Source organism: Uranotaenia lowii, chromosome 2, assembly GCF_029784155.1.
Source record: "Uranotaenia lowii strain MFRU-FL chromosome 2, ASM2978415v1, whole genome shotgun sequence".
Lineage (NCBI taxonomy): Eukaryota > Metazoa > Arthropoda > Insecta > Diptera > Culicidae > Uranotaenia > Uranotaenia lowii.
The window spans coordinates 120,304,818-120,318,735 of NC_073692.1; positions in this window are offsets into that span (position 1 = coordinate 120,304,818).

A 13,918-nucleotide genomic window follows, 5' to 3' on the forward strand; every position below is an offset into this window, starting at 1 on the left:
TCAAGCTCAGCTAAGCTAAGCTAAGCTTAATTTAGAGGTGCTAAAAATCACCCAGGGGATGAGCTAAGGAAACTCAAAAAATCTGTATTTTAATGTTGATACCAAATGACCCTAAAATTCATGAAACGTCGAGATCTGGTGTTATCTCCAAACAGTTTTTTAAATCGACTTTCTGCGACCGGTCATTTTTGGAAAAGCAGAAAAATTCCCATAAAGTCAATTTTCCAGCAAAAAAAATTTTTTCAGATAACATAAGATTCCGACGTTTTATGTATTTTAAGTCATTTGGCATCAACATTAAAATGACGAATTTTACGATTTCCTTTGGTAGCCCCTTTGGTGATTTTAGAGGATCAAAAAACTGAAACTTTGTGCGCTTTAAAGCACCTGTAGGCACCTGATTGAGCTGCAATTTTGCAGCTGATTTGTTTTTTTTTTTGCCAATCTTCAAAATGAATTTGATCGTTTATCAAATTTCGATCATTAAATTTTTACCCATCTATTCATTGCCACCCTTATTCTAAATATACATATAGATATGTAATTTAGATAATCTCGTTATGTTAATAAATTGAGTACAGTCGTATTTAACAATGTTTTTGAACGAAACTGCTTTCAATTGAAAAGAGGGAGGTGTTTTCCAATGCAATTAATCATCTCGCTATGCCAAAATTTCTTGTAAGTATTTTAAACTTCATGAAAATATCTTTTTTTGGTTTTAATCCCGTCTCGTGGGTTTCTTAACAATTAGATGAAAATCACTAACAAATCGTAAGCTTCCTATTTTTGTCCTAAATTTAATGAATCATACATTCATCTCGTTTTATTCAAAAGTGTTCGTATTTTATATGGGACAAAAATCTCTTGTAACTGTTGTTAAAATATTCAAAACTAAATTTATATAAATCCTCTGATTATTGATTGATTTTAATAACTCAACTCAACATTCATTAGTTTTGTCAAGTTTAACATTCACATCAACTCTCCTCTATTTTATATAACGGAATGAAGCCTTCGGAGGTTTTGGAAAAAGGAAGAGTAATTGAATAACTTAAACCCTTTTGCGTTCAAAATTTGTTAAAAATCCTAAAAAACAACGTATAATTTGTGTCCTTTTTACATTGACAACCTATGCCTGTGCGGAAGGCTCATTCATAAAGAGACACAACAAATAATGGAATTGATTTCTAAAACCGTTTTTCTACTTATAACCATAACACAAACTAGAAAAAAAAAGTTAAATAATACGATTAAAAATTAAAATTTCAAATCAATGGTTTTCTGATAATCAAACTACTCAAAATGATGTTGGTCGTTCTAGGTTAGAAATTAGCTAGAAGATAAATTTTGAGAAGACTAGCTTACAAATTTGAAACCGATTTTCGAAACACCAGAAAACGTATTTGAATAAAAGCTTTGAATAAAACCCGAATTTTAAGATTTGGACATTTGTACATACAAATACATGAACCAAAGTACTAGATTTGAAAAAAATGAATCCTAATTCTGGAAAAAAAAATTATTATGATTAAAGATAATTCACCAAATAAGAGATGAACCAGCTAAAAGCTGAAAATCTCTATAATAAAGAGATGAAAAAAAACTCATTCATCAAATGAAAATAACTTTTACTTCAATTGAAAGATTGATCGTAAAGTTTTGCGGTAAAATGTTGAATTTAAAAAAAAAACAACCTGTATTCATTACTCAATGAGGGAAAACTAACTATTTTTAACTTAAGAGAGTTCATAAAAAACACAAAAATAATTTTTAAATTTGATAAGGTAAGAAGATGAAAATATTTTATTGATTTCAAGAGTGATCAAACTTAGAGATAAAATCATTTTTTAACATGCAAATTCTCCCAGTTATCAAAATGTTAGTCTAAATAGTAAGTTTTGGAACCACAATAACAACTTTATATATTTGAAATAAATAATGATAAATTTATCATTGATAGCTTATACTGACAAAAAATATGTTGGAAAATTTTATTTATTGAATTATCGAAAAGAAACTAAATAAACCAAAAAATATTTCAAGCGATAACTGCTGTAGTAAAAATGGCACATTAAAATTCAACCTTAAAGATGGTACTTCGAATAATTCTTCGAAACTTCTCATTTTCAAAAATCATTATCGATTCAAAAAACAAGTTTTCAAATTGAATTGAAAATTGAAACGATTATAGATTTCCATGGGCAATTGGGCAAGTTTCATGTTGAATGCTAAAAAAAAAACAATCTATGAGAAAAATTAAAATTATTCATGATAATTAAAATTTGGTAAACTTATCTACCAACAAATTATGAAGCTCGAAACTCCTGAGCTCGAACATTTTGTCAGATTTTCTATCATGTTTAGTTTTGATGATATCAAGTTTATAAGTTAAAAAATGAATAAGATTTCTTTTTAAGAGATCCACTTCTAGGTGAATGAAATTCAAGAGTATTAACAAGTTAAAAAATTAGAACAAATTAAACTAAAATTAGCTCAGATAAAATAAGGTGAAATCAAACTTAGCTACAGACATCACAGCATCAATTATTCTATACAAACTTAAAAAAAACCTAGTTTGGTGATTCATTGTATATTAGTTTAACAATATCTGAAAGTGTCATCACTTTGGTTCTATTTCTGTGATTAATTATCTTTAACTCTTCGAGTAGATTATTGTACTTCGGAGGTCCGACAAAAAAGGATTTCAGAGATGAATGATCTAAAAAAGTGAAATTCCACAAATTTTAGAAATTTCAAAACATATTATTACATCAACATGAAGACTTCAAAAAATGCAAATTTTTGCTTTGGAAAATACCTTAAATTCAATATCCAAATTTTGCAGGGTAAAGAAAACAAAATGAAATTTGCTATAAGTCAAAACTTTGTACGTCCTCGGAAAAATTGTTCATCGATTCAAAATTAATATTTTCATCATAAATTGAATGTTAACAGTTTTATAAAAAAAGTCCTGAAATTTATTAAATTATTTTTACCAAATTTCAAAACTATTTTAAAAATAAAAACTGATAGAAAAAATATGGACTCAGGGCACCAAAATGCATTAAAATTTACTCAAAAAATTCTTTGCACCTCCGAAACTGTATCATTTGTAGTCCTTCATAATTTATCAAAACAAAAATAATGAATATAAGGTTTATTTTTTGCTCAATCTGTTGACTATCGTAAGAAGTGAACACCTGTCGCTTGGCTACCAGTTTTTTGTTGAGTTAAATGAAGATTTGATGAATGAGTTTTCATGTTAAAATGGTTGGTTTCAATTTCTGAATTTTCTACTCGTGAGTTACATTGCTTATAAAAAACCTTTTCTAAAGATGATGTAGGGATTTTGAGTGTCAAGAATTGAGTTTCAATAGAAAAGGTTTGTAGAATTGCAATTCGAAGTTTACAATTAAAAATTAATTTCAATTTGTGATCGCCGTGTAGTGTCGTAAAATGATGTGTCAGGCACTCAAATTTCCCGACATGTTTGTTTACTCTTATTTTTGAATACCTTTTGGGATCAAGTCATTTTCCGTTACACCGTTTGATTGATTTCTTGAACTGAAATTTATACTTGGAAAAGGAAACCCTCCTGTTCGCACGACCTTGACCCAAGTAACATTTTAAACCTGAAGCAGGCTAAAGGATTAAATTTTGGTTTCATTATGTTACTTGTGGTAGATACCAATTTGATTTTGAATAGCAGTCACTTACATGTAAACAAGGGAGAGATTTCTGAAAACACTGTACCTTTCAATTATGTTCTTAGTAAAAAGTTTTTCAAAATTTTATGAAAATCACTGGATAGTTGCACGAGTTGTTTTCGTATATTACTTCCTATTTTGAGGCTGAGAGGGTTCCTTCAATGCAATAAATCATGAAATTATGTCAAATGGAGGGAGGGGATCAAATTTTGTCAAATGGGATTAAAGCTTCGCCTTTTTAAAAATCAAATGATTTCAAAAAGTTTCAAGTAATGCTAACTTTGCATTTCATTATTTAATTTTATTTTATAAAACTAACACATTTTTGATGAAGGGTTGGTTGAGAAGTACGGTTTTGACTTAATTTTCTCTACTTCTGTTCTCAACTACTTATCAGATTCTGAACAGTGTTTTCTCCGACCATTTTTTACCACTTTAGGTCAATCTTTCAAGAATTTTGTACACTTTCCGATGGTTTCGTGTATTTCCTCAGATTTACCTTCAACAAAGCCTTGAAAATCTGGATGGGTCGAATCTCTGGACTGTAAACATGTGACCTTGTTGCCTTCATACCACTTTAATGCATTCTTAGAGTAAAGGAAAGAAGCGTTATTTGGTCAAAAGATTGTAGGATTGTTATGCTGTTTGATTAGAGGAAGCAACCTTTTTTGTAAACATTCTTGCACGTAAAAGTATCTTATTTCTTAGCCATATCCCGTACTTATGCCAAAGGATGGCATTTGTAGTAATTCATGATTTTTTTGCCCTTTTTCGGGTCAGCAAGGCCAGGTTTCCTACCGCCTCTCGAGGAATCTACGAAAGTGCACTGTTCTCCACACTCAATACGGTTTGAACTGCTCCGACACTCACACCACACCTTCCCCGAGCAGACATTGATACCCGAATTGATAGCAAACTGAGATCATAATAAGGTGTCTACAGCAAACTGATAGCATTTTTTTGCTGTAGAATTTTGAACGAGAGCACAATTAGGCATAATTAAGGTCTCATATAATGTTATTTGACAGCAAACTGAGACCACATTTAGGTATCAACAACAAATAATGAGCACAATTTGGTGTAGAATTTTAAATGATAGCAAATATAGGCATAACTAAGGTATCCATATATTTCATTAATAAAAATCTGAGGCCAATATTATAGCATAATTTACTGTACAACTAACCCAACAGCAAAATTCGGTATAATTGAGGAACACTTAATTTAAAAAAACAAAAAGAAATCAAATTTGTAGCCTCATCTGGCAAATAATTTATTTAATTTTTTTCTTCATAGAAAGAAAACATTGATAGCAAAAATAGGCAATGATAAGCTATATTATGTATTTTTCACAGCAAAAATAAAATCATTCAATTTCAACCATCGCTCAACGTACAAATTTATGTTGTGTTTGGAATACACAACGTGGTTTGTAGAATGGCAAACAATGAAATTGACTATGCGTTGGAAGGAAAACCTTATTTTATGCTCACAGAAAGTCAATTCTTAAAGCACAGAGAACAGACATCGGGCCCGGAACAAAAATTTGTTGAAATCGTGTGTGAGAATACCCACCTAAGTTTCAAACCAAATTCGTAAGTGGACTAACATACATAAGATGTCGCTACCAGTACACATATTTTTCCATTTTTTCGACACGCTTAGAAATTAATACTCATAGCGTATCTCAAATGAGGCCATTGCAATGTATGAGAGTAACACAACTTTTTGTGTGATAAATTTTAAGAACATCTTGATTTAAAAAAAATGCAAATCATATTTCAATCATACTTTAATCGCTGTCATATGTCCCAGCATATGCCCCATATTATTCAATCAATATTGGCGCTGAATTGAAAGTTGAATTCCAAGTTTTAAAGTATGTCTGTCATTAAATAGTTTTCTATAACAGAGAATGTGAACATAAATGTTATAATTGTTAATTATGGGTCGGTATTCCGGTTGATGGTATCTTGTAACTCATGTTTATAAATAAATTAAATCAATTCTACTGATTACTAACCCTGAGTTACAAGTCCTCATATATCGATCTCAGGTAACATCAACCAGAATATCGAGTCATAGTTTACAATTATAACATTTATGTTCACATTTTCTGTTCTAGAAAACTGTTAACTGATAGTAAAATCCCAACACTACTTTAACACTTGGAATTCAACTTTCAATTCAGCGCCAAAATTGTTTGAACAATATGGGGCAAATGACAGCGTTCAATTGTGATTGAAATATGATTTGCATTTTTTTTTTTAAATCATGATGTTTTAAAATTTATTACACCGAAATTTGTGTTACTGTCATACATTGCACTGGCCTTCTTTGAGATAAGCGATGAGTATTAATTTCTAAGCGTGTCGAAAAAATGAAAACAAAAATAGGTGTACCGGTAGCGACATCTTATGTATGTTAGTCCACTTACGCATTTGGTTTGAAACTTAGGTTGGTATTCAAACACACGTGTTGAGCTCCAGCTCGAACTCTGTTCTCTGTGCTTAAAGTCAGATTCTCTTATGAGAATCTTAGGTAACACCTTAAACTAAAAATTAACTATTTCATTAAAATCCATTCATACGCCCCCCATCCATTCATGTTACAGAATCCATCTCTGCGAACTCCGACTCTCATACTAAAAAAAAAAACAAACTAACTGGCAACCTGGGGAGGAAGACTGAATAAAAAAAGAAAAAAAATCTTTCAAACGTCAAATTTCTCTCATCAATTTACCGACCAGTGCGAAGGTTCAAAATTTTACTTTCTTATTTAGTGATTTTCAATAAAAACTTGTTTGATGCTGTAAGGCACTTGTTTTGCATAAAACAATGATTTAATAAGTTTTTTTTTGCTCTGGCAAATTCTTGCATGATCAGGCGTATTGAGTCGCTCAAATTTCGTTGAAGTTTTGGAAGCTGATAAATAAAAATTGTTTGATTATTGGTTGTTCTAAAAATAGCTTAAATAACAGATTTAGATTTTGGGTTGATCCCATGGACCGAACAACATTTTCATATAGTTCAAAGTTTATATTTACGACAGAGTTGACAGACTGGTATTGGATAATCTAGCTGGTGTATTCAATATCGATGTTTACTTTTGAATCTGCAGCAATTAACTCAAAAGACTTGAATTTAGTATTATGTGTATAGCACCAAACCGAATAGCGACAGTTTTACTAGCGACACTTTTTACTAGCGAGATTCCTGTCACTCGAAGGCTTGTTATCCTTTTTTTCAGTCAAGTAGGCGATTTTCATGTAGTGCATAAACTTTGTTTATGTTATTTACTGTTGATTTTCCTTAGGCCATCAATCGCATACTCCAAGTCTCCTTGGAAACTCACTATACGTCGTTATGATTTTCAACGTCGCGACTTATGCGCCGGGTCGCTAGTAGGCAAAGCTTATATGATTATTAGCGCTCATATTTTGGTTTATATCTGCATGTATAATACCTAAACAACATGACTCGCTACACGAAACTGATCATCGTAAGTTAAAATTTGAACGATTACAAATCTTTTCAACAATTGCTGGCTTTTTGCCGAACAGTAAAAAAACGATACAGAAAACGATACAGCGAATTTCAGTCTTCCTCCCCCAGCAGCTGGCAACCACAACCCAAACGTCAAACCATGATGAATCTAGATATGGTGGTCTCACTTTGGCAACAAGTAGGCGAGGTTGGATGCGGCGGTGGGGGCGAAACGCAGCCGAAATTTGACAGTTGGCTGTTGGCTAGGCTGGCTGGGATGCCAGGTGCTCTGATTTTTGTAAAACACGTAGTTTTGCCAATCATCAATTACTTTTTTCAGTATGGCTGAACGTGCAATTCGGCATGTGAGACCACCATACTAGATTCATCATGCGTCTAACCAAAATCAAAACAAACTCGCGAAAACTCGACGTGCGTTTCCGGATTTTTCTGCTGTTTCGACTGAAAAGCTGGACGTTCTTCGTACGGTGGCCGATAACTCGACCGGTGGACGGATAAACTGGTGTTCGGGGCTGCCGACTACACTGGACCAAGGACCGTCAGCTGTCTGTTTCGTTCCAACTATGGGTTGTAAGTTTGTCTTTTCCCTTCTTTTTTTAGCAATCACTTCTGTGTTGTTGCTAGCGGGATTGAATTTGCGACAAGATCCGGATGATGCTGCGTGCGATGATCCGCATCAGCTATACCCGTGCTGAGAACGGTGATCCGGGTTGGTCTGGGTTGAGTTTCCCCCAGCTGAGAACGGTGAACTAGGTTCGAGAAAAATCTGGGCGACGAAACGGGAGAACGACGAAATCAAGAACGGTTCTGGTTTCATGTAGCGGCTTAGTTGTATCGTAGAAGGTAAGTAAATGAAACTATCGGACATTAATTTAGTTTTTCCCATCTCCCAGGTTGCACTTTCGACAGCCGTAAAAGGACCTACAACTCGTGTCCTTGTGATGAACCATAGGAGCTTCGAAAATCAACAGAGGTGATGGAGGATGACTGGCTCGATCTTCATGGCCTATCTGTTCATTCGACGCCTAAGGGAAAAACTCACTAAAGTTGATGATGGCTGACCAAAAATCATCTGGAAAAATCGTGAGTGTTTTCTTTTTATTATTACTTATCTAGTTTAAGGATTATCTTATTATTAAGAGTAAGGGAACTAGGAATTTAATACTTTTTATAACTATTCAAAATTTTGCTTTTGGTTTTGTGCGGTTGCTTGATTAGCTTTTTACAACTCGCGCTGTTATTTTCCGAGGTTAAAGGATGCCGCTTATAAATTTCCCGTTAGTTTCCGGTACTCTCCACGCGAATAAACATCTTTACCCCTCGTGGGTGTGTTGAGATGTCGTTTTGTACACTATCGGTGTTTTTGAGACTTGGTTCTTCTCGCGAGTCCTTCGATATTGTTGTTTTCCCGTAGATGTTTTTTTTATTTGTTCGTGAAAATTAGACACAAAGCAGGAATAGATGTATGTATGTATGTATGTAGACAACACATGCATTTTATAAACTTGGTGGTTTTTGCTTAGATAATCTGTTTCTCACGCGTTGTCTGCCCAAAGGCGCATTATTGTAGGCAAATTCTGCTTTTTTTATGCCAAAATTTAGGATTTTTATTTATACGTTCAGGCGGTTGGTCGACAAAAGAAATTTTTCTTGTGAATTGACGATACTAACTTGAATTGAAATTTTTATTGCTAAACATATATTGCTATCACGCCTGGAAAGTCAAATTTGCTCTTATTTTGCTTGACATAATGTGGTACACAGCAAAAATGAGAGCAAAGATCTTCATTCTTAGCAAAGTGATGCATATTTTTGCTTTTTTCGATACCTCGTTTTTTTAATCTTTGAGAGTATATTGAGGTCAAATTTTGCTTTCATTGGAAATTATTTGATGCTTTATATTGGCATCATTGTGCTTTCCAAGCTCTCGAAAAATGAGGTGTAGTTAGGGTCTCAGTTTTAGCAAATTTTGGTATCACTTTGCTAACGAAGTATTGAAATCTTTGCTCTCATTTTTGCTGTGTACCACCTTATGTCAACCAAAATGAAAGCAAGTTTGGCTCTCAAGGCGTGATAGCAAAATTTGCTATAATTTTGCCATAAAAGTCTGCTCGGGTCTTCCTTAGCTGTTTTAGTTTTCTGATTGAATGACTACTCACAGTGCCCCATTTGGCACAATCTGTTTTCGTTGCTAGGGGATAAAGGCCACGCATTTTAAGATTTCTTCGCGAAAAACGATAAAAAATGACAACGCTTACTTCACTTGTATGTCAACAACAGTACGCAGCTAAAATTTTGTTGAACACTAAACGAGTTTTGAAATGATAATTATTTTTAAATGAGTGAATCTATAATTATCGGAACAGCCGATATTCAAATTGTGATGTTTTATCAATAATGAACTTTTCCGAACTCGTGAATCAAAACTAAAGGGTTCAATTTCATCATTATTAAAACAGATCCGCGTTTTCAAACAAACTTATCAAATGAATAAAAGCCTTCAAAATTAAAGCTCAGAAACTTCCTCCAGTGTTGCCAAAATTTATTTTGAAATTTTATACCGAATTTTCTAAACAAAAAAAAGTTTCATGATAGTTTTTTAGGCGTTTTATCTCTGACATGAGAATGTCAAGATAAAATCTGAATACTGTTTTAAATTTCGGATAGAAAATTGTTTCGTAAAATGTTTTATTTCAAAAGGTTCGTTCGACATTGCATGATTATTTCAAACATTATTAGAGACTAGATTTTTCAAAAGCCTTTAAACGAAAAATTTAGTTGATAGGAAGAATCTGACAAATGGTTAGAATTCAGGACGCCAAAATCTTCCGAATTTAATTCTAAAAGGCAAGCACCAAAAATGTTGTTCTTATGTGATTTTATGAAAATACTATCATTTATATTCATAACAAGGACCTTAGATACAACGGTTTTTTTTTATTTGTTGTATCAAATTATTACTCCTCCTAGAATTAAACTTTCTTATTAAGGTCATGAAACTTGGTTTGAAAGGTTTTCACTTAATGTACAAGATTTGAATTGTCGAAATGCTAAAGCTCTTAGGAATGTTTGCTTAAAAGCTCCCAAATCGACTTTTTTATAATGCACTTCAGGAACAAAACGACAATGCTCTATAAATAAATCCTCGTAGTTTTGGTAAACTTTTCTGCTTCTTTTATTCGTTATATGGTTGCCTTCCGGTGGATAGCCACAAATTTCTCATCCAAAACTTCATGTTTTTTAAACCAAACACAAACAGGTCAACTCACTTAATATCAAACTGATCGTTTATTTTATATAACAAGCAACGATTGAAAATTTACCCCACTTTTGGGAACATTGTACAAATAATGAAAAAGCTAGAACATTTAAACAATTGGATGCTACTTAATCAAACACCTTGACTCAAGTCTAAAATGTGGGTTTGAATCCCACATATTTGTTTTCGCTTTTTTTTAATGGCGATTTTCATTTTTGTAGGGTTTTAGTTAAGACTGATTTAGATCACGAATTACATCATTCATTTATTTCATATAAAGTTCATAACGTTCCTCGCTCGAGCAAATGACTTCAAAATAATGAAATCATTCCCACAACTAACACATCCACCAGTAGACGCCCGTGACTGCTAAACCAACGTCAGACTTCAAACTTTTTCTTCTGTATTTAGAACTATCGACTTGGGCCGGCTATATTTGGCAGAAGGTCTGAAGGTCACTTCCTGCATTTCAAACGAGAAAGGAGGAAAAAGTTCTCCGTTGGGGTACCGGTTCGAGAAAAAAAAACAGAAAACAATCTCTGATGGTAATGCATCAGCCAGTGCAATTCACTGTATGGTATAGTGAATTTTAGTCCTACTACTAACTATGAGATGCAGATATGTAGCGATTTATTCACGCTTTCACTACTCGCATACACAAACGGTCACAAATTTGCTTATGCCGGGGAGGAGAAAAAAAAGACGGACGGAACGTAAGAATCATGGCCGGCGTGATTTATTGGATCCCGGCCAACAAAGTTGGGCGGGTTCGTTACGAGCGTGCAGAAAGTGAACGTTTTTCATTAGATTTCCATACATATTTCGGTTTCTCGATGGGAGACGCAAGACAAAATGGACCCGGGAAAACCCCTCAACAAGGGTTGGCCAGGGGGAAGATTTGGGGAAAACTTGTATACACGACAAAGTTTGACTCGTTTTTTTGCGACCCATCTCTACTCCGTTGGTGGTTGTTTCGGTTCGGTTTGTTTTGCTACCCTTTTTCACAATACTGATGATGCAACTTGGGTGGACTCGAAATGGTTGGGGTATTCCTTATGCCGTGATTTTTTTCCGTCTTATTTTCACTATTTATTCTCTGTTCGCTCGTTGCATTGTGTTTATTTACGTCAGTTTCATAATGGTTGGCGTTTGATGTTGAGGTATTTATACAAGGACGAAGGAACGTTTTCGGATTCGTAAATGGGCGGAAAAGAGTTATGGATGCTTGAAATAAGATCTGCTTTACGATGGGGAGTTAAAAAACTGATGACGTTAGCCGGTTTTAATTTGATACCGTAATTATGATATAATAACAGTTAAGACATCCCACAATAGTTTGGGTAGCCTCCCGAAGTTGCAGCCAAAGATTTAGCTCAGTAAAAGTTTTCCACTACTCAGTTTTACTGCAGTGCTTTCCTTTTGTTTTTGTTTTGATAAAATAAGCTGTATAACGGTAGATTTATTTCATCATTGCTGGACTGTAGAAATAAGTGATTATTGAATTGATACATTATTTGAAAGTCATGCAATTTAAGGAAGAAAATCACTTTTATGAGCTTTGAACTAATGATAACCAGAGATGCGAGAATTCACCCGTCGCGCTTGACTTGATTTGTGCAACATGACGATGACGGATTGCAATTCTGATTACAATATTGATATGATTCTCTCCAGAACGATAATAAAAAATTAGAGAAATATACCACAATCAGTCGTAAATTATGACGATTAAAATCAGCAAACGCTACAAGATGAGATGAAAGCGATGTTCCAGAAAAACATTCATAACAGTGTTTTGAATTTACTTAACGAAACATTTCTTAAAATTATTTTTTTTTTTCACAATCAACAACTGCTCAGCCAAGAAAAGGTTTCCCATCTGAAAGATGTAAAATATCACTCGGCTCCTTAGGCTTTACAGCAAACGAGCCTTCGAAAGAAAAATAAATGATTAATTTAAAAAAAAAAACTGCTCAGCAAAGTCTTATTAACAATATTTAAAAGAAAAAATAGATATAAGTTAGTCAAATATAGGTACTCAATATTTGAAGAAATTTTTACAGGACACTTTTTAATAGCATTTTGAATTCATTTAAAAAGTTCCATCAAAAATTGCTTCAACTCACAAAGATTACTCTTTTAAATCTACAGTACCGTTCATAATTGTATAGAAATTGGAAGCAAGCGCACTGTCACTTCGACTTTGAACTTCCATAACTTTCTACTCTGATGATATTTTTAGATCAAATTTTTTGCGTTAGATAGATCAACTATCACACTATTATATCACAAAATTTGAGCTTTCTGGAGTTTGTGTGGCCTGAGAAACAGTAATTTTACGAAAATCGGACTTTTTGGACTTTTCTCATTCAAACTGCAATATCTCTGGAACTACGCAACATTTTTTATTGAAATTTTGCACAGTGATTGTTGAAATATGAAGCTAGCATGTCTGAAGTTTTCGAAAAGTTCTATCGATGAGATCAAAAGTTACGTGAGGTGCAATATTTCAGGCATGAACCTTGAAATGCGATTTCTATAGAATTTTGGACGATTTATGAGAACAATATCATTTCTTCCACCAATCAGACAAAAAATGTCTGGCAAAAGCAATGAAGAAAAGAAAAAATAGAATAAATGGTCCATTTGTGTTTTGAAATCAGAATCTCGCGATATTGTTGTGATTTTTCGGTTGAAATAGATTAACTGGTTGTTAAACAGAGGATATGATTTTCCTATGAAAACATTCGTCCAAAATTCTATAGAAATCGCAATTCAAGGTTCATGCCTGAAATATTGCACCTCGCGTAACTTTTGATCTCATCGATAGAACTTTTCGAAAACTTCAGACATGCTAGCTTCATATTTCAACAATCACTGTGCAAAATTTCAATGAAAAATGTTGCGTAGTTTCAGAGATATTGCAGTTTGAATGAGAAAAGTCCAAAAAGTCCGATTTTCGTAAAATTACTGTTTCTCAGGCCACACAAACTCGAGAAAGCTCAAATTTTGTGTGATAATAGTGTGATAACTAATCTATCTAACGCAAAAAATTTGATCAAAAACTATCATCAGAGTAAAAAGTTATGGAAGTTCAAAGTCGAAGTGACAGTGCGCTTGCTTCCATTTTCTATACAATAATGAACGGTACTGTATATAAATGCATATAAGACCCAATCCAGGCACACCTTACCTGGAGAACCGATTTTTATTTTTCAATATTCAAAAATGATTTGCACACCATCAGAAAGGCTATTTCTTGAGCTTCATTCTCCATCAAAAGATAATCTGTTATCTTTTTTGAGAATTAAGAAGAACTGTTGAAATTTAAAAATTTCAGTGAGCAAATAAACTGATTTGAACAATTAATTTTGATTTGCCAAAACGAGTTATGTCAAAAAACCAGTTATCAAAAAAAAACTACAGCGAAATGATGTCGAAAAAGC